General features: G+C 35.8%; 2 long non-coding RNA genes across 2 annotated transcripts; both read right to left on the bottom strand.

Moving 5' to 3' along the window:
- Positions 1 to 3445: 3445 nt before the first annotated feature.
- On the bottom strand, positions 3446 to 10730 carry LOC130010540 (uncharacterized). Its single transcript, XR_008786022.1, has 8 exons — positions 10561 to 10730; positions 9932 to 10120; positions 9532 to 9807; positions 7236 to 7320; positions 6724 to 6814; positions 5232 to 5356; positions 4885 to 4972; positions 3446 to 3731 (listed from the first exon to the last, which is right to left on the bottom strand). It is a non-coding gene; the product is annotated as an uncharacterized LOC130010540 (long non-coding RNA).
- Positions 10731 to 15387: 4657 nt separating this feature from the next.
- LOC126809896 (uncharacterized) lies at positions 15388 to 26594 on the bottom strand. Its single transcript, XR_007674976.1, has 6 exons — positions 26580 to 26594; positions 23371 to 23850; positions 21621 to 21723; positions 21134 to 21227; positions 16546 to 16682; positions 15388 to 15758 (listed from the first exon to the last, which is right to left on the bottom strand). It is a non-coding gene; the product is annotated as an uncharacterized LOC126809896 (long non-coding RNA).
- Between the last annotated feature and the right edge of the window lie 1217 nt (positions 26595 to 27811).

Below are 27811 nucleotides of genomic sequence, written 5' to 3'. Positions count from 1 at the left end.
GTGGGAGGAAACCGGAGGACCCGGAGAAAAACCACGAGGTTGGACAGGCGACCCTACTCCTTGTCACGTACAACCGGGGATTCGAAACCACGCCAGTCGACTCAATGATAGACTTTATGATACAGCTCGCACGCTAACCATTCAGCCATCCACCCCCCTACTCTGTTAATCAGAATAGTTCCTCCTCTTTGTGCCTTCTCAATAAGGATGGTTCTCTTTTGCACCCGTTTAATTAGAATACATGTAGTTCCATTTTGTGTCTTATTAATAAGAATAGCGCTCTTTTGTACCCGATTAATTAGAATAGTTTCATTTTCCATCTTATTAATAAGACTAATGAGACCAGTTCTCTTTTGTACCCGATTAATTAGAATAGTTTCTCTTTGTATCTTATTGATAAAAATAGTTCTCTTTTGTACCCACGGGATTGCCGAATGGTTAGCACGTTCGCGCTGTATCATACGACCTGTCTTTGAGTCAGCTGGCGTGGTTTCGAATCCTCGGTTGTACGTGACAAGGAGTAGGGTCGCCTGTCCATCCTCGTGTGTTTTCTCCGGGTCCTCCGGTTTCCTCCCACTGCTAAAGACCCGTATGCGCAAGCGAATTATTGAAATAAAATTAAACCATATGTTAGTCCCGAAATGACCTAGTTTGTGTCGAGTGGACGTAAAACCCATTCCTCTCTCCCTCTCTCTGTCTTTTGTACCCTTTTAATTAGAATAGTTTCTTTTCGTATCTTATTAATAAGAATAGTGCACATTTTACCTTATTGAACAGGCATTATGTAAGAGCTATATTTGCCTATTATTAATTGGACATCTATAAACATGACAGAGCCATAATCAACTCACGATGTCATCGGATGCCTTCGATTTTAAGTAGATTAGAACGGTTCGTTAATTTAATTTTTAATTTAAAAATGGAGAAGCGAGGCTAACACTCGAATGACCAGTACGGTAATTACGATCAATGCACACATCTTGTCAAAACTACAAGCACTGATAACTTGTCTCAAAATAAAGTAATTTAAATGAAATTTTTAATATATTCATTGTGCATTATCTATTTTTGAAATATTATAGCGAGTACGACCAAATCTTACATTATGCCCCTTTAATAAGACTTTTGTGGCTTATTATTAAGAATAATTCCCGTCTGTACCTCATTGATAAGAAGAGTTCCTTTTTGTACCATATTAATAAAACAGTGCTTACTAATAAGACCTTTAGTGCCCATTACTTGGGTTTCACGCCATAAATACTACTTTAAAATTACCATAATATGGCAGCCAAACCCCACGCTCCTTATTGCTAGATATCCTGGTAATAATCATAACTTCTTATTTTTAAACATTAATCGTCACTCGTTTGTTGTAAATTAAAAATAAAGACAAACAACTGTCTATGTTTAATTTCGCTTTATAATGTTTCGTTCCATTCCATTTCGCTTAATAATGTTTCGTTCCATTCCATTTCGCTTAATAATGTTTCGTTTCATTCCATTTCGCTTTATAATGTTTCGTTCCATTCCATTTCGCTTTATAATGTTTCGTTCCATTCCATTTCGCTTTATAATGTTTCGTTCCATTCTATATGGTTTTATGGCATATAGATCGACATGAAATGGCGGTTAACATCCTACGGTTCTGCACCGACCGGGCTAATGAATATAGGTATAAGCCATACACACTGAAAAAAAACTTGTGTTGAAAGAACACAAACTTGTGTTGTTTTCAACACAAGTAAGGTGTCTCTATTTAACAACACAAACTTGTGTTGAAACAACACAAAACTTGTGTTAAATGTTGAAACAACACAAAACTTGTGTTAAAATTTATTAAACAACACAAACTTGTGTTGAAATTGTTGAAACTTGTGTTGAACTTGTGTTGAAATTTCTGAAACTTGTGTGGTTTCATACAAACTTGTGTATAACCATCCACAAAAACTTGTGTTGTGTTTTTCCCCAATTTATATACAGTATTGCAACCTTTTTATGCAGGACCCATCTCTTTGCTCTGTTAGACCTATAAAGTTTGATAAAAGAAGGAAACAAAATTTGTTTTTGTTTTTGTAAGATTATTATTTATTCATAAAATCATAGGAAAAAGTAAATTAATACATCAAAACTAAATAGATATTTGAAATGTTAACAGAAAAACAGAGAATTCTAATACTAATTATATTGTGTTATATATAATGACCCCCCCCCCCCCACACACACACACACACCCCACTTTACCCATCACAAAATATAACATAGCTATTTAAATTGTTCTTAACCCCACACACTTTACCTATCACAAAATATAAAATAGCTATATAAATTGTTCTTTACCCCAAAACAAGAACTGAGAATATAAAGATATGTACACAGTATCCCTACCCCATACTCCAAAATATATAATTCAAATAATATCTAAATTTAATAACATCCAAACCAAGCACTAAGATTAATTATGCACTAAATTGAAACAATTTCAAAAACTGAAAAGTGCTACAAAATCACACTACAAGTGATTTGTGAGACATATAGAAATAACTAATATACACAGAAAACTAACAAAAGAAAAATGCACTATTTTGCAGGAGTAATAAAATGATGTAAAACCTTTTCCTCATTAAAAAAAACCCAAACAAAATGAATATTTTGTAAATAAAAGAAGCAAAGCATCAAGATTACAGGATTGAAATAAAAAAATATCATATGTACAAAAAATTTATATACAATCACAAGTCATAAGCCACAGTGGTTCAGTGAGTATAAGGTGTTGGCCGAGAAATTTCAACTGGATTTTCCGGCATAGTTCCCACTTGTCAGTAGTCTTGGATATGGCAAGGGATAATTGGGTACAAGCCCGGAATCGAAAGAGAGAGAGAGAGAGAAATGGGGTTTAACATCCACTTGACACAAACTAGGTCATTTCGGGATTAACATATGGTTTAATTTTATTTCAATAATTTGTTGCGCATAGGGGTCTTTAGCAGTGGGAGGAAACCGGAGGTCCCGGAGAAAACCCACAAGATTGGACAGGCGACCCTACTCCTTGTCACGTACAACCGGGGATTCGAAACCACGCCAGTTGACTCAATGACAGGCCGTATGATACCGCACGCACGTGCCTACCATTCGGCCATCCACCACCCCCTCCCCCATTCCCGGAATCGAAACCATCCCCACTGCGTTCACTTAGAAGAAGGCTTGACAATTGAATTATTTGACTCAATGACAGACTTCCTGATCAAATGTGTGCGTGTTAATCATTGCCCCCCCCCCCCCGGGTTCCCGTTAAAGAACCCTTGACAGTTGAAATATTTGATATAAGAGTAGGGTGTAGGGCAGAATCACTCTAAGAACACAGAAAAGTAGGATACTAAACCGTATTTCATTTCATAAGCAAGGGAAAGTCACCTTTATGTAGGTCAAGGTTTTTTGTAATTCTGGGTGTATTTGATCTACATTTGGTTTCTAGTAATGCCTATTAAATACTTTATGATTTCTGACCAAATTCTAAGTGATTTATATGCCACTTTACTTGCTATATTATACATACATTTCTGAAGAGAATTAAAATCTAATTGTGTTTTGGAAGAAAATTTAACATTAATAACAAAAAATAAATATTTAAAAATTGGGTCAAATGCATTCTTTCCCAGAAGTATAAAATAAATTGATGCTTGGGTTTTCTTGTTGTTATCATACAGCAAATACTCTTTCAATGGTGTTCCAGCCTAAAAAAATAAAAAGTAGGAGATAAGAATACTTTCTATGGTTCACAACGTTTAAATAAACAATTTATTTTGCCAAATCGAGACCGAGTCTCTATTTGGTTTCAACTTTGCGTAACGCTTATTGTGTCTTGTCCAGTTACAGACCCAGGCAGATTATTATGCTCAAATCAAATGAGTTAGAAGTCAGAAAAAAGTCTTGAGATTTGGGACTGAAGTCTCATAATAGGTCAACTATTCATCCTTTCATACATGTATTGTCTGCAAATCCAGATTCCCTACTACACCATGGCAGCACCTATTTACTTGGCAATGTCTAATTATTTTTGGACCCATTCTTATTTTATTTCCATTGACAACAAACTGGATATTACCCTTTAAAATCTACTGAAATCTATTTGAAAGTAAAATACTGTCCATCATTATTTTACTGCTATTTACTGTAAAAATACACATACATGTAGGGCCTATCGCAACTTGAAGGAAATCAATGGATGTGATTGGCAAAAATCAAGCATGCCAAGTACTTGAAACAGCAGAGTCCTAGGCATTGCCCCAAGAAGAATAACTAGATTACCAAGCAAGTGTATAGAAGTACTTCCTGATTAAAAATACAAATATATATGTTACTTACATTTTGCGTGTTTTCCCCTTGTCAGTGATACAGGACGGAAGACCTGACAAGGACAGCTGTCTAGTCGTTCGGATGGGACGAAAAACCGAGGTCCCGTGTACACATTGGCGTGCACGTAAAAGATTCCTTGGCAATTGGAATTCGATATAAGAGTAGGGTGTAGCGCCGCTGCCCGGGCAAAATTCCCTTCATAGCACACTGTATGGCGTATGCCCGTCTTCATTAGCCCAATTTATGAGCAAAACAGTAGGATGTTAAACCCCATTTCATTTCATTTTCAAAATTATAAAATAATTTGATGGCTTAATATTCAAAAGGTACAGTCCTTCATGTTTATAAAATTGTACGGGAGCCATAAAAAGCTCCAGATACCTTGAATATATGCAGTTTAAAAGTAAACAAAAATCTCAATATTTAGGAGAGAGAGAGAGAAATGGGGTTTAACGTCCATCCAACCCCCCCCCCCCACCAAGTGTATAGAACCAGTTCCTGATATAAAAAGCAAATATGCATGGTACTTACATAGTCTTTGTCTGATAAGCAAGATCTGTGAGAAAACGTCTCCACAATATCAATAGCCCTTTCCAACTTGATCTTCCGAGGTGGGTAACTGAAAAAAAAATGGCAATGTATTAGTTGGCTTAAATTGACTAGACAGTTTTGATTAATTAACAAAATGTTAATTTAATTACATTTGTTTTGTTTCATGTGTTGGTTTGCTTTGCCACAGATGAGACAGTGATATCTACATATAACTAAGATTCTGTCTCTGCTCATACATGACGTGTACAGTTTTACTATACTAAACTGAATTTTAGATTTCAAAATAGCATAACAATCTTTTCTATTAGAATTGAATAGTTACCCACCAAGAAAAAGCTGCTCTATCATCATTTTTTCCAGCCATTTCTTCTTCCATTTTTTTCTTTTATAATTTCTTTTGTTATTACATGATCTTTTTCTGGGTGATTTGCATATACATCCAATATTGAAACTGAAAAAATAAATACATGATATGTAATTTACGATTAAAGCTACCTTACCATATATACAAACTGTGTGGTATGAAATTGAAACTAATGTATCTATATGTATCAAAAGTTTTAATCCCAAGGAACTACCTAAGCCGTAAAAGTCTATCTTAATAATCCTTGTTTGTCACATGGTTTCACTGTCGCAGTAATTAGAAGACGGCCATGGTGACTGAGTAAATTAGGTGCTGGCACACTAGCATGGAGGCCACAGGTTATCTCTTGGGGTTGACCGAGAAAGCTCATCTTGATTTTGCAGAGTGGTTTCCCCTGAGATCCAATGTACACATTGGCGTACACATAAAAGTTCTCTTGGCAGTTTGAATTCGGATTGTCTGCGATATCACCTCGGTGGAAGCGGACGTAAAATACAACTAACTCATCATCATTTGAATTCGGTATGAGAGTAGGCCATAGTGTCGCTGCCCAGACAAACATTTTCACTTAGCACAATGCATTAGACCAGTCGGAGCTGACCAGTACGACGTTGTCTTTAAACCCCATTTCATTTCAGGTAATCTAGTATTTTTCTAGTAAGATTGAAGTCTCTCTACTTTCTTTATATGTAAATATCATATTTGAAATAAGTCATACTTTTATTCGATATGGGGTGGGGCTGGGGGGAATGGTCTAGTAGGTAATGCATGCGCATGAAATCACAGGGTCTGTCATTGTGTTAAGTGGCATGGTTTCAATTTCAAGGAGTAGAGTCGCCTGTCCAATCTCTTGAGTTTTTTCGCTGGGTCATTCGGTTTCCTCCGTTTTCTAAATACAAGTACCCCTACGCCAAGCGAATTATTCATATTAAATTGAAGCATACCTTCTCTAATCTCTGGGTCCTTTTGTTTCCTCCTTTTGCTAAATACCCATACCCGCAAGCGAATTATTCATATTAAATTTAACCTTACCTGTCCTTTTTCCCGAAACGACCTAGCGTCTGTAGGCTAAGTAGATATAAGGACCCATCTTGCAACAACTCTACATGTAGGTTCGTGCATAATTAATATTACAGTAACATACCAATTTTTAATACATGTAGAATGAGACAGTGTGCAGGGAAAGGGTGGAAACAGAAGTAGGCTAATCCTCGTCGTAGTTGATTACCGGTATGCATATAGGCACAGCATGGACTACTTGATTCTTCAAATACAAGTACATGTAAGGCCTTGTTTATGTCATTTCATTCTCTCTCTCTCCCTCTCTCTCTCTCTCTGTTGCATGTAAGTGCCATATAAATACTTTATTTTGGATTGTATGTTCACATACACTAATCATTGTAGGACATTGGTAAAAAAAAATAGAAAATATAAAAATTAATTGAAATTTTTACCTGTTTTTCTTCGATTCAATGCCAATGGAGTCCTTGGTAAATTCTCAATAATTATTGCTGGAAGGTGGAAAGAGTCACATATCATCACTGACTGGAAAAAATAATAAAACTATAGAGAAACTTCCACAGGCTGATTCTAGTTCCATTGTTTATTAACTGTGACTGAATCAGGCAAAAATGGGGCCTAATATTAAATATTACACAGACTCACAGAGGTTGAACAACGGATTACATGTCATTTGGGACTCACGTCATTTGGGACTCGCGTCATTTGGGACTCAAAAAAATATGACCACGACATTTGGGACTCGGGTATACGACGTTTGGGACTTTGGTATACGTCGTTTGGGACTCGGGTTAACGACGTTTGGGACTCGGATTAACGACGTTTGGGACTCGGGATAATTTATTAGAAATAGGCCAATTCAAAACAGGAAAGAAAATATTTATTAACATGAAACACGTGGTTAGTAAAAGGCTCAACCAAACGATAAAACATTAGTTGCACTTACGGTTCTTTGATAATCATCGTTTCTCATAAAAGTTTTATATTTATTTAAAACGAATAATATGCTGATGAATTTATTTGAAAATGACCTACACAAAAAACAAAATAAATATTTACACGACATGCAATCTTTTTTTACAAGCCCCTAGAAATTGTTAACGATAATCCGTGAGCTGCACGTTGACATGCTTGTCGTAGATGGCAATACCAATTGATAAATTAGTGCGTACAAGGCAAAGTTTTTTGTGTGGAAAATATAAGAAATGGCAACGAACAAAGCGGGATAATTAAAGCTGACAATCCCAATGTTATTACAGAATGTTCAAAGAAACCTAACGGTTCTTTGGTGGATGAATTGCAATGTTTGTTTTGTGTTCTGGGCGCCATTTTGAAAAAAACTGACATGACCTATATAATACAATCCAGCGATAGTGCAGTCAATTTCCTTTAAAAGGGAATCCGAATTTGTTAATTTTCTGCAATATCACTTCGGTGGTAGCGGACGTTAAATAAAGCTATTTCACGTACAAAGACCTACAATAAAATCCAGGTGAATTGGGAAAAATATTCATGTATTTTCTTGATGAAGAGTAGCTATTTCAATTTGTAAATGCCCAGTCATCTTAGACAAATAATAATTCCAACTTCAAATCAGTTGTATTTATTCAAATCATACTATGAATAATTGTATTTTTCCACTTGCATAATAATAAAAACTTGACTTTTATTATTTTATTTCTCAGGCCAAGAACATGGAAAATTGGTAATTGCCTTGTATCACTGCTAACTATATGGCACAGGGAGCCTTGGGCAGAAATGATAATAATATGGTTCCCAATATATGTTACTGTGTACAGACTGAACAAAAAATATATATACACTTGCTATTACATGTACATTATATCATTGGCAATAATAAGATCCAATTTTAGTTTTTAGTTACACACTGTTAACCACCAATAGATGAAAATAAATCATAAAATGTATTCAGCTCGACGTAAGACTTAAATAAATAGATACAGTTGGTTTAACTTGAATAGAAGTTTTAATTATCTATGCTGCATATATGCATATATCACCTTGCAGCTGAATCACATTACAAATATCTTTTTAGTTGATGTTCATATCGTCTTACGTATTTGTCAACATCAATGTGACCTTGTTCTATGTCACATTAGCCTATTCACACTTGTTACCACGAATTTACTCACCACACCCTCGCATAGTTATGAATTTATTGTTTCACTTGACTAAAGAAACATTTTGTAGGAATGTGTGCTTTTATAGATTGGACACTTGTTTGCAATATCATTGTCGGTGGAAACTGGCACTATACCTAAAGAATGACTGAACAAATAGCGGAGACGGGGTTTCAGCCGGCTGATTTAAATTATTTCTTTAAATACAGTAAAGCTTGAAATATGTCAGTTTTCCCTCTTTAGAATGTTTTTGTAAATAAGTTTTTATTGTAGTTTCCGTGGCGTATTCCCAATAAGCGTTAGAAACAAAGATATACACCCTTAATCCCGGTGCCGATAAATGTTGGGTTGTGTGGAACATGCTAACAAATCTCAGGTACGATATATGTTTGATTCTGGTTGAGAACAGCATGAGAGCAACATGATTGTTTTCATTGGAGATGAGACGCAAATATTCAAAGGGGTCAGACAAACTCTAAACCAACCGCGTTCCCTTCACTGAGCCCCTTCAAAGGAGGCCCTGTCTGTCTACCTGTGGAATAACATGCATTTGTATCTGTTAAATTTGTGTGGTAGATAGATTGATATTATTTATGTAACGTCTTACCCCAAACAAATTGCAAAAGAAACCACGAAGTTTCTGAGAGCGATATTTCGTAATTAGTGTGCTTTAATGGTGGGAGAATAAATAATTAAATTTTTCAAACACAAACTGGTCATATATAAAATAGCATTTTCTGACAAGACCAGCGATAATCTCGTAAGATATGACTTTTACTCTGTCTATTAAATGGTTTTCGACGTCTCTTCAAGGTCACCGTCTTGCGCCAAAGTCGTGAAACGCACCGTCGGGGGATTTGTTGGGGCCTGTCTCCCCCAGAAAAATTTCGAGAAATTTCAAGTCGGTCTTGCCTGGCCGTGAATACGGCAACCTGAAAGTGGTCGATTTTAATGTAGACATCTGAACTCCAATCACCGATGAAACAAATATGCCTGAAACAAATGTCGCTGTTAGTGCGACCCATTTGTGACAATTTCAAGGTCCCAAATAATAGTCCTTTTTTACTATTAATAGTAATTCAATCAGTAAGTGCTATTTACCTTATAATAGTCGTCTTGGCTTTTACCCGACATTACACAAAACACCAATGGTAACTGTCGGGTGGTCTCTCCAGTCTTAATGAAGGCGTGGATGGAAAACAGCTGAGACCATGGCTTGTTCACCACCCGAAAAGTTGCATCCATATACCAAGTTTTTGCGCGTGCGAGTAGTTGCATCTGTCTATCAGTACAAAAAATGTGATGGCGCCTTTCCCCAACTTTAACTCTTTTTTGATAAAATCTCGGTGCACTATGATCGATGAAATCTTCGTCAAGCTAAAACAAAAAATAAATAAAAAAGTACATTTAAGTACATGTTAATAAATAAATAAAATTGTACATTTAATTACATGTTAATAAATTCTTATATACATGGGTATTTAATTGCATGAGTACTTACGCTTGACGACACGTCAGTGGGATCTTTTGGTCGCAGAGTCTGTCGGGTTCTTTATAGCGACCTTACAAGTGCTGCAATGGGTGGTCTGCTATGAATGGGTTCTTCTGCAGAACCGACTCTGGATAAAACTCTCTCCGCTATTGAGGAACATGCCTTGGTAAAAACATTTCCTTTGGCTTCATGCTTTGCCTGTAATGACAAGATAAAACATATTAAACTACAAATATATTATTGGTTTATTTATATTTTATTTATTTATTTATATATTAAATTCATTTATTATTATAGAGTTAACTAGGTTAACTGGAGTTAATTATGCAGAATTAATATAACACAACATACACAGATGGCAATAGAATGAGACAGTGTTCAGGAAAAGGGCGGAAACGGAAGAAGACTACCTGTCCTACTTGATTCTAGGACATATATATATAACATGGACCTACTTGATTCGACCAATTTAATACAAGGAAATGAATGGCATAGTTTGTGTCAAGTGAATTTAGTGAACTTTAAACCCCATTTACTCGCCCTCTCTCTACAGAGATAAATACTTTTCGTGTTACATACAATAACAATTATTGGCCATTATTAAAAAAATATATTAAAAGGAAATGAAATTCTGTTACCTGTTTTTCTTTGTGTAGTACATGCTAACATCAATGACTGGAAAAAAAAATAACGAAACTGTAGAGAAACTTCTGAATCATTGAAAGTCTAATATTAGGCCTACACATTGATGACATTGATATAAAAAAAAGGCTGATTTGTTTGTTGTTGTTTTTTTCTTTTACAGAAATAAGATTACATTTCAACTAAACAACTAACACAAAAGTTATTATCTAGCTATAGTCCATGTCTGGATATACATTTCTTCTTTTGCCCGAACGTCTATAAAAATCAAAGATGGCGGCCAATAATGGCAACCGGGTATTACTATAAAATCAAGACAGATTCTTACCTGCTAGTCCTAGTCGGGGGTTTCTTGCAATTATAAGTATTTGAACAACTGTGTAGCGCCGATTAGCTAATAATAATTAAGCACGATTTCAGAAAAATTAAGACAGATTCATTAGATTGCTGAATTAGCGGAACACTTTTAGAACACATCAAAAAAAAATTCTTTGTGGCGCCATTATATAAATAGACTTCCGGTGCAGTCAGTGGCAGTAGTTCTAAATCTGACTGTTTTAAACGAAACGAATTATTATATACATAGAAGCAATATATACATGCTAAATTAAATACACGGTTTTATTTTTTGTAAAAATTTACAAACCTGCGGTCTGGTATTCTATGTGACCATTATAATTTTTTTAAAAATATCACGGCTAAAGCACCCTGTTGATGCTAACTTCACAACATCCTGAATGTCGCTGATATAATATCAAAGAAAGAATTTGTCGCAATGACTAAAGTATAGATACTTCTTCTTAGTTAGTTGTATTTTACGTCCGCTTCCACCGAAGTGATATCGCAGACAAAAAGTATAGATAACTTGAAGAACCATTATATCAATAAGTCGATTATGAGATACACGTGGATGATCAATTAAATTTGATTGGTTACTTTTCAGTTAACCAATACTGTCCAATTTCGATTGCATCAACCAATTACATTATTAAGAGTTTTACTCATTTTTTTTGTTCATTGTACATTGAATCAATTTTCGAAAACACCAGGGTGCTGAAAATCACATGTACACTATATATTCATTTGATCTATCAGTTTATTGGGTCAATAAAAAAGACAGACATTTTAACTATACAGACAACTTAACATCAATTAACATTCAAGTCTGTCTGGCAATTGTCTGATTAATTGGTACTCACACCCTTCCAGTGAAGAACAGCATGTGATTTTCGAGATGTGAATTAAGCCCTTTATTACTTTTCTTAAAACTTGACGACTCCCGAATTCAGACTTTGTATGGAGTTTTTTTTTAAAAAGAAAACAAATCTTGGAAGGTACACATTACTTGTGTTAATGATATGACTTTTACTCTGTCTATTAAATGGTTTTCGACGTCTCTTCAAGGTCACCGTCTTGCGCCAAAGTCGTGAAACGCACCGTCGGGGGATTTGTTGGGGCCTGTCTCCCCCAGAAAAATTTCGAGAAATTTCAAGTCGGTCTTGCCTGGCCGTGAATACGGCAACCTGAAAGTGGTCGATTTTAATGTAGACATCTGAACTCCAATCAACAAATCAATCAACCAGGCTGTTGTCGTTGCATTCACATGACACCAGACGTGTCACCGATGACACAAATATGCCTGAAACAAATGTCGCTGTTAGTGCGACCCATTTGTGACAATTTCAAGGTCCCAAATAATAGTCCTTTTTTACTATTAATAGTAATTCAATCAGTAAGTGCTATTTACCTTATAATAGTCGTCTTGGCTTTTACCCGACATTACACAAAACACCAATGGTAACTGTCGGGTGGTCTCTCCAGTCTTAATGAAGGCGTGGATGGAAAAATTAAGACAGATTCATTAGATTCCTGAATTAGCGGAACACTTTTAGAACACATCAAAAAAAAATTCTTTGTGGCGCCATTATATAAATAGACTTCCGGTGCAGTCAGTGGCAGTAGTTCTAAATCTGACTGTTTTAAACGAAACGAATTATTATATACATAGAAGCAATATATACATGCTAAATTAAATACACGGTTTTATTTTTTGTAAAAATTTACAAACCTGCGGTCTGGTATTCTATGTGACCATTAGAATTTTTTTAAAAATATCACGGCTAAAGCACCCTGTTGATGCTAACTTCACAACATCCTGAATGTCGCTGATATAATATCAAAGAAAGAATTTGTCGCAATGACTAAAGTATAGATACTTCTTCTTAGTTAGTTGTATTTTACGTCCGCTTCCACCGAAGTGATATCGCAGACAAAAAGTATAGATAACTTGAAGAACCATTATATCAATAAATCGATTATGAGATACACGTGGATGATCAATTAAATTTGATTGGTTACTTTTCAGTTAACCAATACTGTCCAATTTCGATTGCATCAACCAATTACATTATTAAGAGTTTTACTCATTTTTTTTGTTCATTGTACATTGAATCAATTTTCGAAAACACCAGGGTGCTGAAAATCACATGTACACTATATATTCATTTGATCTATCAGTTTATTGGGTCAATAAAAAAGACAGACATTTTAACTATACAGACAACTTAACATCAATTAACATTCAAGTCTGTCTGGCAATTGTCTGATTAATTGGTACTCACACCCTTCCAGTGAAGAACAGCATGTGATTTTCGAGATGTGAATTAAGCCCTTTATTACTTTTCTTAAAACTTGCAATTTCGATTGCATCAACCAATTACATTATTAAGAGTTTTACTCATTTTTTTTGTTCATTGTACATTGAATCAATTTTCGAAAACACCAGGGTGCTGAAAATCACATGTACACTATATATTCATTTGATCTATCAGTTTATTGGGTCAATAAAAAAGACAGACATTTTAACTATACAGACAACTTAACATCAATTAACATTCAAGTCTGTCTGGCAATTGTCTGATTAATTGGTACTCACACTCTTCCAGTGAAGAACAGCATGTGATTTTCGAGATGTGAATTAAGCCCTTTATTACTTTTCTTAAAACTTGACGACTCCCGAATTCAGACTTTGTATGGAGTTTTTTTTTTAAAAAGAAAACAAATCTTGGAAGGTACACATTACTTGTGTTAATGATATGAAAAAAACACAAGATTTTATAAATCGACACAAGTTTGTGTTAATGCAATGCAAAACAACACATAACTTGTGTAGATTAGTTTTAACACAAGTACTTGTGTTGAGATCCAACACAAGTGTTTTTTCAGTGCAGCATGTTACGGGGCACGCTACCGTGTACAGGTGGGGACCTCGGGTTTTCGTGCCTTCCGATTAGGCAAACACTTTTATTGTTATTCCCACGTGTGCTACCTCTAACAAGTGGGGGATCTTGATTCGGGCCCGAAGCATTCAAGTAGAGTGACCATCCATTGCCCTGACCGCTCGACTACCACGGCCCCATATTCGAAACGCACCCTTCTATTTTGGGGTAAAACGTGGCATTATAGACTACGATACATGTGTTTTAATACACGATGTTTAATATACACGACAGGAGGTTTGAGGTGTTCAATTGGTCAAATGCTTGCGCTGTGGGTCAGAAGATAGATGTCTTCAGTACGATGTGACAAGAGCGGAGGTCAGATGCCTAACCTCACAAGATCCTGCTAGGAATGTTCTTATCAGACTATGGCAGTAGGTGCATCTAACTATGGGGTTGCTGATAATTTAAAAGCATGGAAAACTGCATGCATGAGCCGTGGAGGAGTTATTTCCCTTATCTGAAAATTGATTATGGTGTATTAAAAAAAAGGTCAATAAAATAGCAGCACGTGGCAGTTGCAATACGATAAATGAATGAATGAAATGGGGTTTAACGTTCTACATGTCTGTACTAAGCAGGCCATAAGCCATACAGTGCGCCATGCGGGAAATTTTGCTTGGACAGCAAATTGAATTCTAACTGTCCATGATTCTTTTACGTATACCCGATTGATTTTTTATATCATGAGTTCATGCAGTGCTATCAACACACTGGAGCGTGGGCGTGGGCTCAGCCTGAAGGCATGGTCACGCTGGCATTTGTCCGGGGATCCCAAGAACATGGGGGCCTCAAGCTAATCTATATAATTATGTTGTGATTTGTTGTTCCCCAGAAGTTGTTTTGATTAATGTCTGCTGTACCAATACAATAAATATATTTTTAATTTTATTTACCATTTACATTTCTTTTCCTGTGAGTGGTTTGTAGGTAGGGGCTCCATTGTACTGCTTTGCCGGGAACAGATAATGCTGTTAAAACAGCCATGAGGGGCAGGCATACAATTGAGAAGTTGGGTCTTATACGCCATTTAAAGCTACATTATGGGAGATTCGATAACGAGTTGACAGTTCTCACTATAATAGTTAAAAACTAGATAATGTAAAGGCAATTTGCTGAAAATTTCATTCAAATTGACCACTATGAACCGAGAACTACGCGATTGAAATAAGATAATGTAAAGGCAATTTGCTGAAAATTTCATTTAAATTGATTCACTATGAACCGAGAACTAAGCGATTGAAATTTCCGCCTAGCCTCGATCATCATTACTAAAGTCAGTACGATAAACAGCATAGGCTCGATTATCCATTTAATCGTTAAATTGTGAAGGAAATTATGCAGTATATCGGCTCATAATCCACTAAAGATCGCAGGCTAACGATGCCATCTAGAGTTAATTATGGTCTGCATAGGTTAATTAATGTCTAATTAATAATTTAGATAACATTTCAGGCCTAACGAAAGACCTGCAATAGACAGATTTAGCTCTTGCATATTGTATGTTTAATTAGAGTAATTAAAAACGATAAACAATTTACAAAGTTTGTAATCAAATAGTATTTATAATAGTAGTTATTACATCAATCTTTTTAGTGGTTATATTAAATATAATCGACGGAATATAATTACTTAATTTAATATGGACAACTTGTCGTTATCACATACAATTCTATTAAAACGGGGTTGAATCATTTTGGAAACGGTTTTGAAACACCGTGGACACGGTTTTGAATCATTGTGGAAATAGTGTTGAAAAAGTTGCTCCGTTAACATCAAGTGACTGTGTTATATAAAAGGTATATACTCGAAGAGAATTAATCAAGAAAACATTGTTTAGAACGAAGAAAAGATAGAAATAATTATAGTAAGTATGGCCACCAAACACACATTCTGTGACAGACCAGAACCAGAACCTGAAGAAAAACAACAGAATTTCGATCATAATTATTACATAAACTTAGTGAATTAAAGGCTCTTGGGGGACTGGGGTTTTACGTCCACTCGACACAAACTAGGTCATTTCGGGACTAACATATGGTTGAATTTTATTTCAATAATTCGATTGTGCGTAGGGATCTTTAGCAGTGGGAAGAAACAGGGGGACCCGGAGAAAACCCATGAGGTTGTACAGGTGACCCTACTCCTTGCCACGAACTACGGGGGAATCGAAACCCCGCTATTTGACTCAATGACGGACCTTATGATAGGGCGCGCATGCGCTAAGCATTCGGCCATCCAACCGAATAGAAGCCGACATAAATGAATAATAAATATAAGGCTACATGCATACAAATGTCGAGGAAAAAAAACATTGAACAATTGAATTGTGCGCTTTATGACGTAATAATGTAACGCGGCTTGTTTAGCCACGCCCATAACGCCAATTCTGTTTTCTTTGGAGGACAGTGAGCGACACCTAGATGTTTTGAAAGGTAATTGTTATCAAATAACAACCGACGAAGCCCCCCGCTCACCCCAACACCCCTATGCGTGTCGTTGGATGGCCGAATGGTTAGCGCGTGCGCGCTCTATCATAAGGTCTGTCATTTGGTTTCCTCCCACTGATAAAGACCCCTACGTGCAAGCGAATTATTGATATAAAATTGAACCATATGTTAGTCCCGAAGTGACCTGGTTTGTGTCGAGTGGACGTTAAACCCATCTCTCTCTATCATTAGATTGAAAATAAAGATACCTCACCTTTTTCATTACACGCGTCATCTATCTTTGTACTAGTTTGGTCCAGGATAACTTTAATAGCAGACTTACTATCATCATCAAGAATTGAACACGTATCATGAACCGTCTTTAAACATCCAACGGCAGTTCTCAGATATCTTAAATATAATGAAAATGAAATGGAGTTTAACTTCCTACTGGTCTGCTAAGACTGTGCTAATGAAGAAGGGCAAATGCCATACAGTGTGCTATTGGGGAAAATTTTGCCTAGACAAAGGCTTTACTGTCTACTCTTAAATAAAAATATATCTTAAAGTTACAATTTCATATTTTTAAGTTATATTTTTAAAATGTATTAAAATAAAGCCCTAAAATATATGGTATCTATAAACAGTCCCACCTTGTTAAAGAATAATCCTATTAATCCTATAATTCACTATTGCCAGTTGAGAAATTGGCAAAAATATCATTTTCAACTTCAAATTCAAACGTTTGAAGATAGCTATTCCATGGTGGGGAATAGGAAAACAAGGGAGGTAATTGTGTTATTATTTCCAGTGTGAAGATTTTTAAGTGTGAGAAAGATAACCTATGATTGTATAATAGTGAGTTGACAACCTATTGAGCAAAAGACATAGAAATAATTATGTTTTGACTTTCTTAGAAAATATGAAATTGTAACTTTAAATAAAGACAGAAAAACAAAGATTTGACAAATTAATGGGTTTTTTTTCGGTGTCCAATATTTCATTTAGTATAACATAATGTACGATTAGCACGTTACCCTCATATGTTTTAAAATAATGGTACGCCTGTATTTTAAATGTATATAGAATATGGACTTGATGACCAAGTGGTAGAACACAGGGAGAAGAAATGAAATGGGGTTTAACGTCCTACTTTTCTTTCTTAGCAAACACCGGGGTCGAACTTTGGGGACTTCATAGTCACTGACCCAGTCCATAAATAACTGGCGAATCCATTGCAAATAATTTGCCTGATTGCTTCATTACCCCGATCGATGCAGAAAAGAATTTCATTTTATTTTCATGACATACAGCGTGATAACCACGCATAGGTTAGATATCCATTCATTTAATGGGCTAATCCCGATTATTTTTTGGAGAATAAAACTGCTTGATTTTGCGCGAAAAGGCATTAAAAACCTCTACCGGGTAACTAACTGAATATAAGTCATACGTTTTCAAACAACTTAAACAAACTATATAAACCCGCCAGTCTTCATCTGAAAATTGAGACTGGTGTCCCAATCTGTGTCTGGATAAAACCAGACTTTTATTTTATAAAAATAACAGGTAGGTGACATTGACCGTTCGTTATCAAGTATCAAGCACTCTTTTGACCTCTAAAGGAACGGTAATAGATTATCAGGTCACCTTACGCAAAAGGTTAAGCGGGTTTGGCGTTCACGTCCAAACGACTCAATATTTTGAGCTGAAATTTTCTAACAAGTTAAATACACCATCCCTCTATATTTTTGCGCTTAAATTTCATACGTACACGGACTTTAATTCTGAGACTGTTAAAATCGGGATGACCCCTTTAGATAAATACACATATTATATTACAGTATGTTACTTTATCCCCTTTAAACACGCCTTTTCGCGGAAAATATCCCTTTTGAACCAATGTTTTCGTGGAAAATAAAATTGTGCCAGTCATCTTTTCTCCGGCAAAAAATCTCGATTTTTATCTCCAGTGAACAAGCGTTTTCGAGGAAAATGATATTGTTTCAAGTAACCCGATTTTTATCTAATGTTTTCGTGGAAAATATAATTGTGTCAATCGTCTTGTCTTGATCGACAGAAAAACAAGTCTTTTATTGTATATCAAGTATATCAAAAGTGCCGCTCTCAAACAAGCCGTCCGGAACGGACCGCTCCGTTCTCTAGGTAGACGCGACCCTACTCCTTGTCACGTACAACCAGGAGATTCGAAACCACGCCAGTCGACCCACCCCCATCACATAGTCATGTGAATTACAATTCTACAGGCTATTGGGGGGGGGGGGGGGTGTGCCCGAATGGTTAGCACGTGGGCGCAGGCAGAGGTAAGTGTCAAATAAAAAATATAATATGATTTAAGTTTATTTATAAAGCAAATGTTAAATAGAGAATTAATAAAAAAAAATATAAAAACCAAGGGAATTCCCCAACTTTTTCTATTTTTCTCGCGTCGTCTTATCTCGTCACGGTCAATTATTTTTTATGAATAGTTCGTTTTGAACAGATATCATCTCACGGCCTCATAAAACAATTATCAGTGAGCTAAACATCGCATCTATAGCTGCGTTCACACTAGGGGTTTAATCTGAATTGAATTAGGAATAAAGTCTTATTCGAGACGTTGGTGTCACCCTCAATTCGATAAATGAATGACCTTCACTGCACATTCATTGTGACGTTTTCATTCTGTATTCAATCCGAATAAACTGTAATGTGACGCACCGCTTTTAAACCGGGAAAAAACCAATCCGAATTTTGGAGGTCGGTCTCCGGAATTGGAATTGAATGCGCATGTAGTGTAAACGCAGCTTGTTACACAGTCATCGTATCGGAATAAGGATAACTGATGTTTTTCTTAGTTTGAATCACATCTCAATTCTTTAAATCTTTGTTTCGGATCAACCCTAGCAAAAGATCTCTCTGTTAAAATTATTTTTGGAATATGTTGAGCCAGGTCTATCACATGTTAAATATTGGCTGGCTCCAACAATGTCCTTTAATGCCAATGCCTTCTTAAATCTCATATGACTTAATATTATAAAACACACAACTTTATGGATTTAACATTTTTTTTAGTTTATTTCATACACCCTTTCAGTACTCTTACATGTGTCGTTATTAAGCAATAGATATAATAAAATATTCATATTCTAATATTTGTAATATTAATACATCTTTCTAGAAATGAGACTTATATTATGAATGCGAAATGAGATTTGCTGTTACTAACAATAGAGACTAACATATGGTTTAATTTTTATTTCAATAATTCGCTTGCGCGTAGGAAGTCATTAGCAGTGGGAGGAAACCGGGGGACCCGGAGAAAAGGCACGAGGTTTGACAGGCAACCCTACTTATGGTCACGAACAACCGGGGATTAGAAACCACGCCAGTTGACTCAATGTTAGGCCTTATGATACAGCGCGCACGTGCTAACCATTCGCCCCCCCCCCTTACTACCAATAGAGAAAAGTATAATCAGTCTTTTGGTAAAATTAAAGGCAATTAAAAGGCAAATCCCGTTAATTTTTTGGAGAATAAAACTGCTTAATTTTTTGTTAAAACCCCTTACAATTCTCTACCTTAGGGGGTGGAACAAATAACTCAATATGTGTGATACTTTTTCAAACAATTTAAACACGTCAGTCTTCATCTGGAAATGGAGACCGGTGTTCAAAACTGTATTATGCGGTGTCTCCATAAAACCAGACTTTTATTTTATAAAAAAACTAACGTATAGGTAAAATTTGGCTACCGTTATCAAGAACAGCACATGGGTCATTCACTGTATACCTCTCACGGAACGGGAATCGATTATCAGGTCACCCAACAAAAAAATTAACCCGAAATCTTAAAAGGGTTACGTGTCCGGATAAGCAGTTTTGACGTTCACGTCAAAACGACTCAATATTTTGAGCTGGAATTTTGCGGCAAGGTAAATACACCATTCCTCTATATTTTGGCGCTTAAATTTCATAAGTACTCTGACATTTATTTCTGAGACAAGCTGCGAGTACGATTTGACTAGCTGCATGCGACTTAATTTGTTCGCTGGTACTCGTTTAGATTCGTTTAATTCTTTCAGATTTGGCATTTAATGTAATTTCATTTTTAAATTGTAACAACTACAGAATTCGACAGCCCGTCTTACAACTGGCGGATCATATAAAGATCACTTAACTCAAGACTTGTATAAATTGCACCCGCAACCCATATTCTTGATATAGTCAGGTACCATTACTATGATAACAAACGATATCTCGATTGTCAGCCGTTTTATCAGTAGTCTTAATTAGCGTACAATCGGATTAAAATACAGATCTATATTTCGTTTCGTTTATTTTATACTTTCGATGGCCTCTACTACATGAAGATCTGACCAGTTATAGTGAGAGGTAACGTCAGGGGTCATTCGAGCGACTTTTGACCCTATGACGTCAAACACTTGATTAACCAATTAGCGTTGATGTTTCTAGTAGGATACACGCAGCTCCGTGAATCGCACGCCAAGAACTCGCTGCAACAGAACGTTTCATAGGCTAATCCCTCACATCAACCAGAACGCGGGTTATATTACAACTTCCAGATCCTAGAGTACCAAAGACAAGTAAAAACGAAATTTTGAACTATAAAAAACGAAACGAAATATGATCTGTTTTTTTAACCAGATTGATTATCCTATAGCACAGATATGGAAGGCATTATTCAAATTTAGCACTTGTATAATGTCTATTTAAAGTTATTATATGGTAATGATGGCTGCTTGTGTGATCTACAAAAGTCAACATCACCATTGACAACCAGTTACTGCAAGTGTTAGGTATCAACTTATCCTGGTCATTCTAATAAATAAAGAAACTTACGGACAGGCGGTTACAGGATTTGATAAATCAACAGTGGACAATGATCTGACACATTTCATGGAATCGCAATCTGCTGTCACTGTAGTAACGATACCTGCAATTAGATATATTGTTTATGTTTGAGAATAATTAAAATATGCATAAATTTAATTTGCAGTTTAGACAGATGTAAAACAAGTAAATAAATAAAGAGAGAGAGAGAGAGAGAGAGAGAGAGAGTTTGACGTAACGTCCACTCAACACAAACTCGATCGATTCGGGACTAACATATGATTCAATGATTCGCTTGCCCGTAGGGTTCTTTAACTGCGGCAGGAAATCGTAGCACCCGGAGAAACCGACGCGGTTGGATAGGCGAGCCTACTCCCTGTCACGTATAATTGGGGAATCAAAACCAAACCACTTGACTCATTGTCTGACCTTATGATCTAATGCGCACGCGTTATAACATTCGACAACCCAAACCCCTAATAAACAAACAACATACCAAGGACAACCAATGTGAAAATAATGGATTTCATTTTTATCTGGTGATGTCAGGTCTGCAATTTTTTTATAATTTCACCTCAATTTCTTGAAATAAATGATATCTGAAATAAAAACTGTATTTTCGAATCGTAGATCAATTTAAAGATACATTATGCAAAAGTTAAATCTGCCTATTGCAAGTCTTTTTTAGACCTGAAATGTTACATAAACTATTAATTCGACTTTTATTTACATGAAAAGACCATAATCAACTTTCGATGCCATCTTATGTGTCCGATTTGCATTGGATTTGAATCCGATCTGTTGTACATCGCCCATTGATGATTAACCGCAAAAATGGATAATCGAGATTTGTTAATTATTGTGACAGGAGTAACAATGAGAATCGAGGCTACACCGATTTAAAAATAAGGTTTTCTCGGCTTAGAGTGAAAAAATTTGACTCATATTTTCAGCATATTCCCTTTACATTATCTTTTTTTAACTACTATTGTGAGAACTGTCAGCTCTTTATCTAATCTTCCATAATGTATCTTTAAATAAAGGTATGACTAATTATTAAGATGGCATTTTATAAGGGCAACTCGTCTTGAATGACGTAGTATAAGACTAAAATGCCCCAAATTGGGTGGACCGTATTTCAGGAACCGTTAGTAGGAAGAACCTAACATTTGGAATATCAGATTTTTCAGTTTTCAGTCCTAATTAGCATATAAACCAAATTTAAGCAAAATCGAACGAGGTAAGGTTTAATTCATTGGGTGATAGTTGAAATGGAATGACCCAGAACACAGATATCGAGATGGCAGCATGGGACAAGAATGGGTTTAACATATTTTGGAGACATTATTACAGACTATAATTCCACCACGTTTCAGATATTGAAGGCCGATTTTCTGGGAATCTAGTGAAGACTGATGCGTTTTTATGTTTCGTACGTAATACTACTGGCAATCTCTAGATAGGCCAAACAAAATTTGGGTCTCTTTCTATTACTTTGTAGCTCCTGGCCGAGCACTGCAAAATCCAGAAAATATACAATTACACCTATTTTTCTTCATGACTCACATCCGATTGCAGATTCTTAATCTACACAAACAGTTCTTTAATTTTGACTACCAAATTTGAGCCCTATATCCACACTAGTAAGGTAAAAACAAAGCTTGAGTAAATTATTGATACATATTTTGTTTCGAATACTTATTGGTAACTCATAAAACTCAAATGCCCCTATCTCAACCAATTTTCAAGCTACAGACCACAAATTTTGCAGTTTCTAGTATTTACAGGTAAAATAACATATTTTTTTCCAGATTCTTTCGAGGGGGGCGATTTTCCAACTTTCTGAAAACTGACCCACTTGACATGGAATGACCCTTTGATAATATCAATATATGTAATAATATCAATATATTTGATAATGTCAATATATTCAAAAAATTCAATATACTAAATAATAACAATATATGTAATAATAACAATATATGTAATAATAACAATATATGTAATAATAACAATATATTAAATAATATCATCAATATATTAAATAATATCATCAATATATTAAATAATAATATATGAAATAATATCATCAATATATTAAAAAATAATAATATATGACATAATATCATCAATATATTATCAATATATATAAAATATATTATCAATATATATAAAATATATTATCAATATATATATAATAATATCAATATTCTTAATATATCACATTTTAAAATAAAGATACTTACCAAAGTATTTAACACACAATAAATTGTCACACATTCGTTTAAGGATGGGTTATTTTTTACAAGTCAATATTGCGGAGAATTATGCGAAGAAATGCGAGATTAGTATATTGTAAAAGTGGTTTTGTTTTTTTGTTTTTATCTGAATATATAAGGATCCAGGAAAACCCTTAACGAAAGACGCCCATTTCTCGATACGAAGTCTGATTGGCCAGATCGAGACTCGCTTGGTTAAATATGTCAGGTAATCTGTGCTTAAACGTTCTATATGTTCTTTCTGTGATGTTATTTTAGATTTGACTGTTGATAATACATTTTTAGACTGTGTCTGTTTTTTCTCATATTCTGTAATATCATCTTGGTATTTTCTAGAAGTCTCTTCAAGTTTGCTTTTTTCCTTATTAAATTCATTAATCTGTTCTTTCAGGGTGTTAATTTCTTGCATCTGTTCACCAATTTTAGTTTTAAAATCAGCTTTATAATCTTTAAAATATACATTCTTTAAAATACATTAAAATAAAATATCTAAAATAAAATATTTGTGCATGTTTCGTCAATATGCACTGTTACAATATAAGATAGGAATCGTCTTTTCAAAATACCAACACGTGTATGGTATTTAATTACATGATATCTTACAAGCGAGATACACATAGTTAAAGGTACACAGGGCCTCGTTTTGTTTCGTCCCCTCCCAACGACTTTACGTTGTCTCTTGCCAGGGCCCCTGTCCTGCACCAAGGGAAAATATGATAATCTATTGGTTTTTATACGCCCATGTGGGCGTATATGATCGTCGCTGCCGTCCTTCCATCCGTCCGTCCGTGTATCAGTCCATTCGCCCATTCACCTAAAAAACAGGCTTATACTAAATATCTCGGTTCCTTTCGATATTGGCATGTATCGGACCGTAACTTCATGGATTATGGACCTTGATGTTTTTAGCACGTGGAAAACCCTAGAGGTCACAATATGTATTTGATTTTAAAAAGCGTTCAACTATATCACTGTTTCAACTAAATTACGACTGAGTTTGAATTTCGTAACAAACTGTAAACTCCTCAATTATAGATCTTGATTTTTTTTTTTAAAAGAAAAAAAAAGAAAAGAAAAACACAAAAAAACCCACAACAACAACACATTTTTAGCTTATGAACCTTCTAGAAGTCACAATTTTTATCCCATTTTGAGATAAAACATATGTTTAGGTCCCTAACTTCCTGGATTATAGCCCCTGATTGTACGACAAATCGCGTTTAAAAACCGTTAAAACATAGCACCTTAATTACGTTTAAGTTTTAATTTCGTGAAAATCGGACCGAGACTGTTTGACAAAATGGCCGCCCCTTTATGCAAATAGTATAATCAACATGTAATACAAGAGGTAACAACTTTTTATCTGATTATGACGAAACTTAAAAAAAACATCTTTACATCCCAAAGATCGCGGTTCCTGACAATATTGACGCATGTCGGAATGTTACATCTTGGATTATGACCTCTGATTGTTCGAAAAATCGCTTTTTCAGATTGTTCTATTGCAAAATGGGGGCGTATCTTGCCTGCCAACCGCTTGTTCTAGAATCTGTACCCTTTACTTGCACCTTTAATAAAAACAGGTACTTTAGATTTCAGCCAATATTCCCCAATTCCCGCATAGCGTTGTCCCATGAGGTCTTTAGACAGGTCTGTACTGCGCAGTTTTGTCTCCACGGTGACATAAATAAACTTATTTATATCAACGAGAACAAAAGGTAGGTTTCGAGTTTTCAAAGTGCATGTCACACGTGTTAAAGAGCACTAAGCTATGTTTTTGTTATTAGAATACCAGAATCAAATGGACTAAGAATGTCAAAATACACCGATAGCACATGAATCGCACCATCAAGAAAACCTATAAACGGCTTCTTGCACCATAAAAATACATAAAAATATTACAAACATAGTTTTGTGAGGAATCAGACAAGAGGAAAGATCACCAAAATGGCGACTATATTGACAAAATTGAATTTCAAGATGTAAAAAAGGCCCGAGAACAAAATTATTTTCTTCACAACCGTGTTCAGCATAATAAATGGCGTAAGAAAACACCCAACGCAGAGAAAGAGAGAGAGAGAAATGGGGTTTAACGTCCACTCGACACAAACTAGGTCATTCCGGGACCAACATATGGTTTAATTTTATTTCAATAATTCGCATGCGCGTAGGGGTCTTTAGCAGTGGGAGGAAACCGTAGGACCCGGAGAAAACCCACGAGGTTGGACAGGCGACCTTACTCCTTGTCACGTACAACCGGGGATTCGAAACCACGCCAGTCGACCACCCAACGCAGAAATTTTAACTGATTTGCCCAAACCTAATAATAGTTTAAAAATAGATAATGAAAAATGAATGTACTGGACACTGTAGTCAAATTACTTTATTCTGAGAGAAGTTATGAGTGTTTTAAGTTTTTAGGGGGATCACGTGGCTCGCTAGCCTTGAGGTCGGGTGTTCGATCCCTGCATTGGCCGCGAAAGTTCATCCAGATTTTCCGGCGTGGTTCCCCCTTGTCAGTGATGCAGGACGGAGGGCCTGACAAGGACAGCTGTCTAGTCCTTCGGATGAGACGAAAAACCGAGGTCCCGTGTATACATTGGAATGCACGTAAAAAATCCCTTGGCAGTTGGAATTCGATATAAGAGTAGGCGATAGTGCCGCTGCCCGGGCAAAATTTCTCTCATAGCACACTGTGTGGCGTATGCCCGTCTTAGGAGCAGAACAGTAGGACGTTAAACCCCATTTCATTTCATTTCATTTCGTTTTAAGTTTTGAGAAAAAATAGCCGATTGTCAGATAACATAGCCATGCTAATAAGTCCCGATTTTCAGTCATTTTAAAGATTGGGACAAGGAGTAGGGTCGCTTGTCCAACCTCGTGGATTTTCTCCGGGTCCTCCGGTTTCCTCCCACTGCTAAAGACCCCTATGCGCAAGCGAATTATTGAAATAAAATTTAAAAAAATATGTTAGTCCCGAAATGGCCTTGTCTGTGTCGAGTGGACGTTAAACCCCATTTCTAAAAAAAAATAAAAAAATAATGATTGGCGTCCATTTATATGGCTCGGTGGGCTAATCCTTCCTATATCTCAGCCATCCAATGTCAATAAATCCCTGAAAAGTAATTCATATGACATTTGTAGCGAGAGAAAAGATCTATAGTAGGCAGACTTACCTCTTTAATATGATATTGAATATCTCCCCATACATGATCTTCTTGAAGGGTGGATATTTGTTTACGTCAATGTCACGGTGTAGGCTATATTTAGGTATTTTGGGTCAGGTTGTTCTATATGGCACCAGTCCTCTTTTATATTATTACATTCTTTTCATGCATCATCTTTCTGAAAGGAGATATTTATTTAGGTCAAAGTCATATCAAGGACACGGTGTATATTTATCTATTCTGATTAAAAGGATGTGTTATTATCTAGAACTGCATTAATATCCAACGACGCGTTTAAGGTCAAATCGTCCTTGGTCTTCAGTTTAGCTCTGATATTTCAGGGTAGGTGGCCCAGTGGCTTAGCGCGTGTGCTTTGGACCATAAGTTCTGTCATTAGTTCTAGTGGTGTGATTTCGACCCCAAGCTGACATGTGACAACTTCGTGGGTTTTCTCCGGATCCTTCGGTTTCCCTCCACTGCTAAAGACCCCTACGCGCAAACAAATTATTGAAATAAAACTAAACCATATGTTAGTCACGAGTGGTAAAGAAAATTTTCGGGCAAATATTCCCCTTCCTTCTTTGAAAACAAAATTCGATACCCCATTCAATTTACTTAAGAGGATAGCAAACACAAATTGACGGATTTGAATTTCTTTAAAATTATCTATTGAATATGAAATCAAAGAACATCCTCCAAGTAAAACACCTCACAATATGTCGTTGAAGGAGGGTGAAAGGTTACTTCCTTGTCAATAATGAAATTAGATCTTTGTTTATTGAACTAAATGTATAAGAATGCGGATTATAAAAAAATAACGGTTATGAATTACGTGTACTCACGCACTCGTACTATAGCTAGATGATATGAAATGACCCAGTATGAGTAGTGTGGACTTTACCACCCCCCTCCCCTCTCTCTCTCTCTCTCTCTCTCTCTCTTTCTCTGATTTTTCAAAGAGGATATTTTTTGCTCTGGACAAAATGTGCCCTTGGTGAATATGTGGCATCTATTTTGATTATATAAACATAAACATTTTCTTCGGGAAATCTGTCAAAGGAAGAGCGTCTTTAAATTCTTGAAAATATGAAACGGCAGTGAAATGAGTTTGGTTTAGCGTTCTACGCTTCTGTACCAACGGGTAAATGAAGACGAGCATACGCCATCCAGTGCACTATGAACTACTGGTATTTTGAATTCCGCTTGGTAAGGCTTCATTTATGCGAATGCCAACGTGTACA

This window comes from Patella vulgata, chromosome 2, assembly GCF_932274485.2.
Source record: "Patella vulgata chromosome 2, xgPatVulg1.2, whole genome shotgun sequence".
Lineage (NCBI taxonomy): Eukaryota > Metazoa > Mollusca > Gastropoda > Patellidae > Patella > Patella vulgata.
The sequence above is the reverse complement of the archived record's forward strand: the minus strand, read 5'-3'. Positions and strand labels throughout refer to the sequence as shown.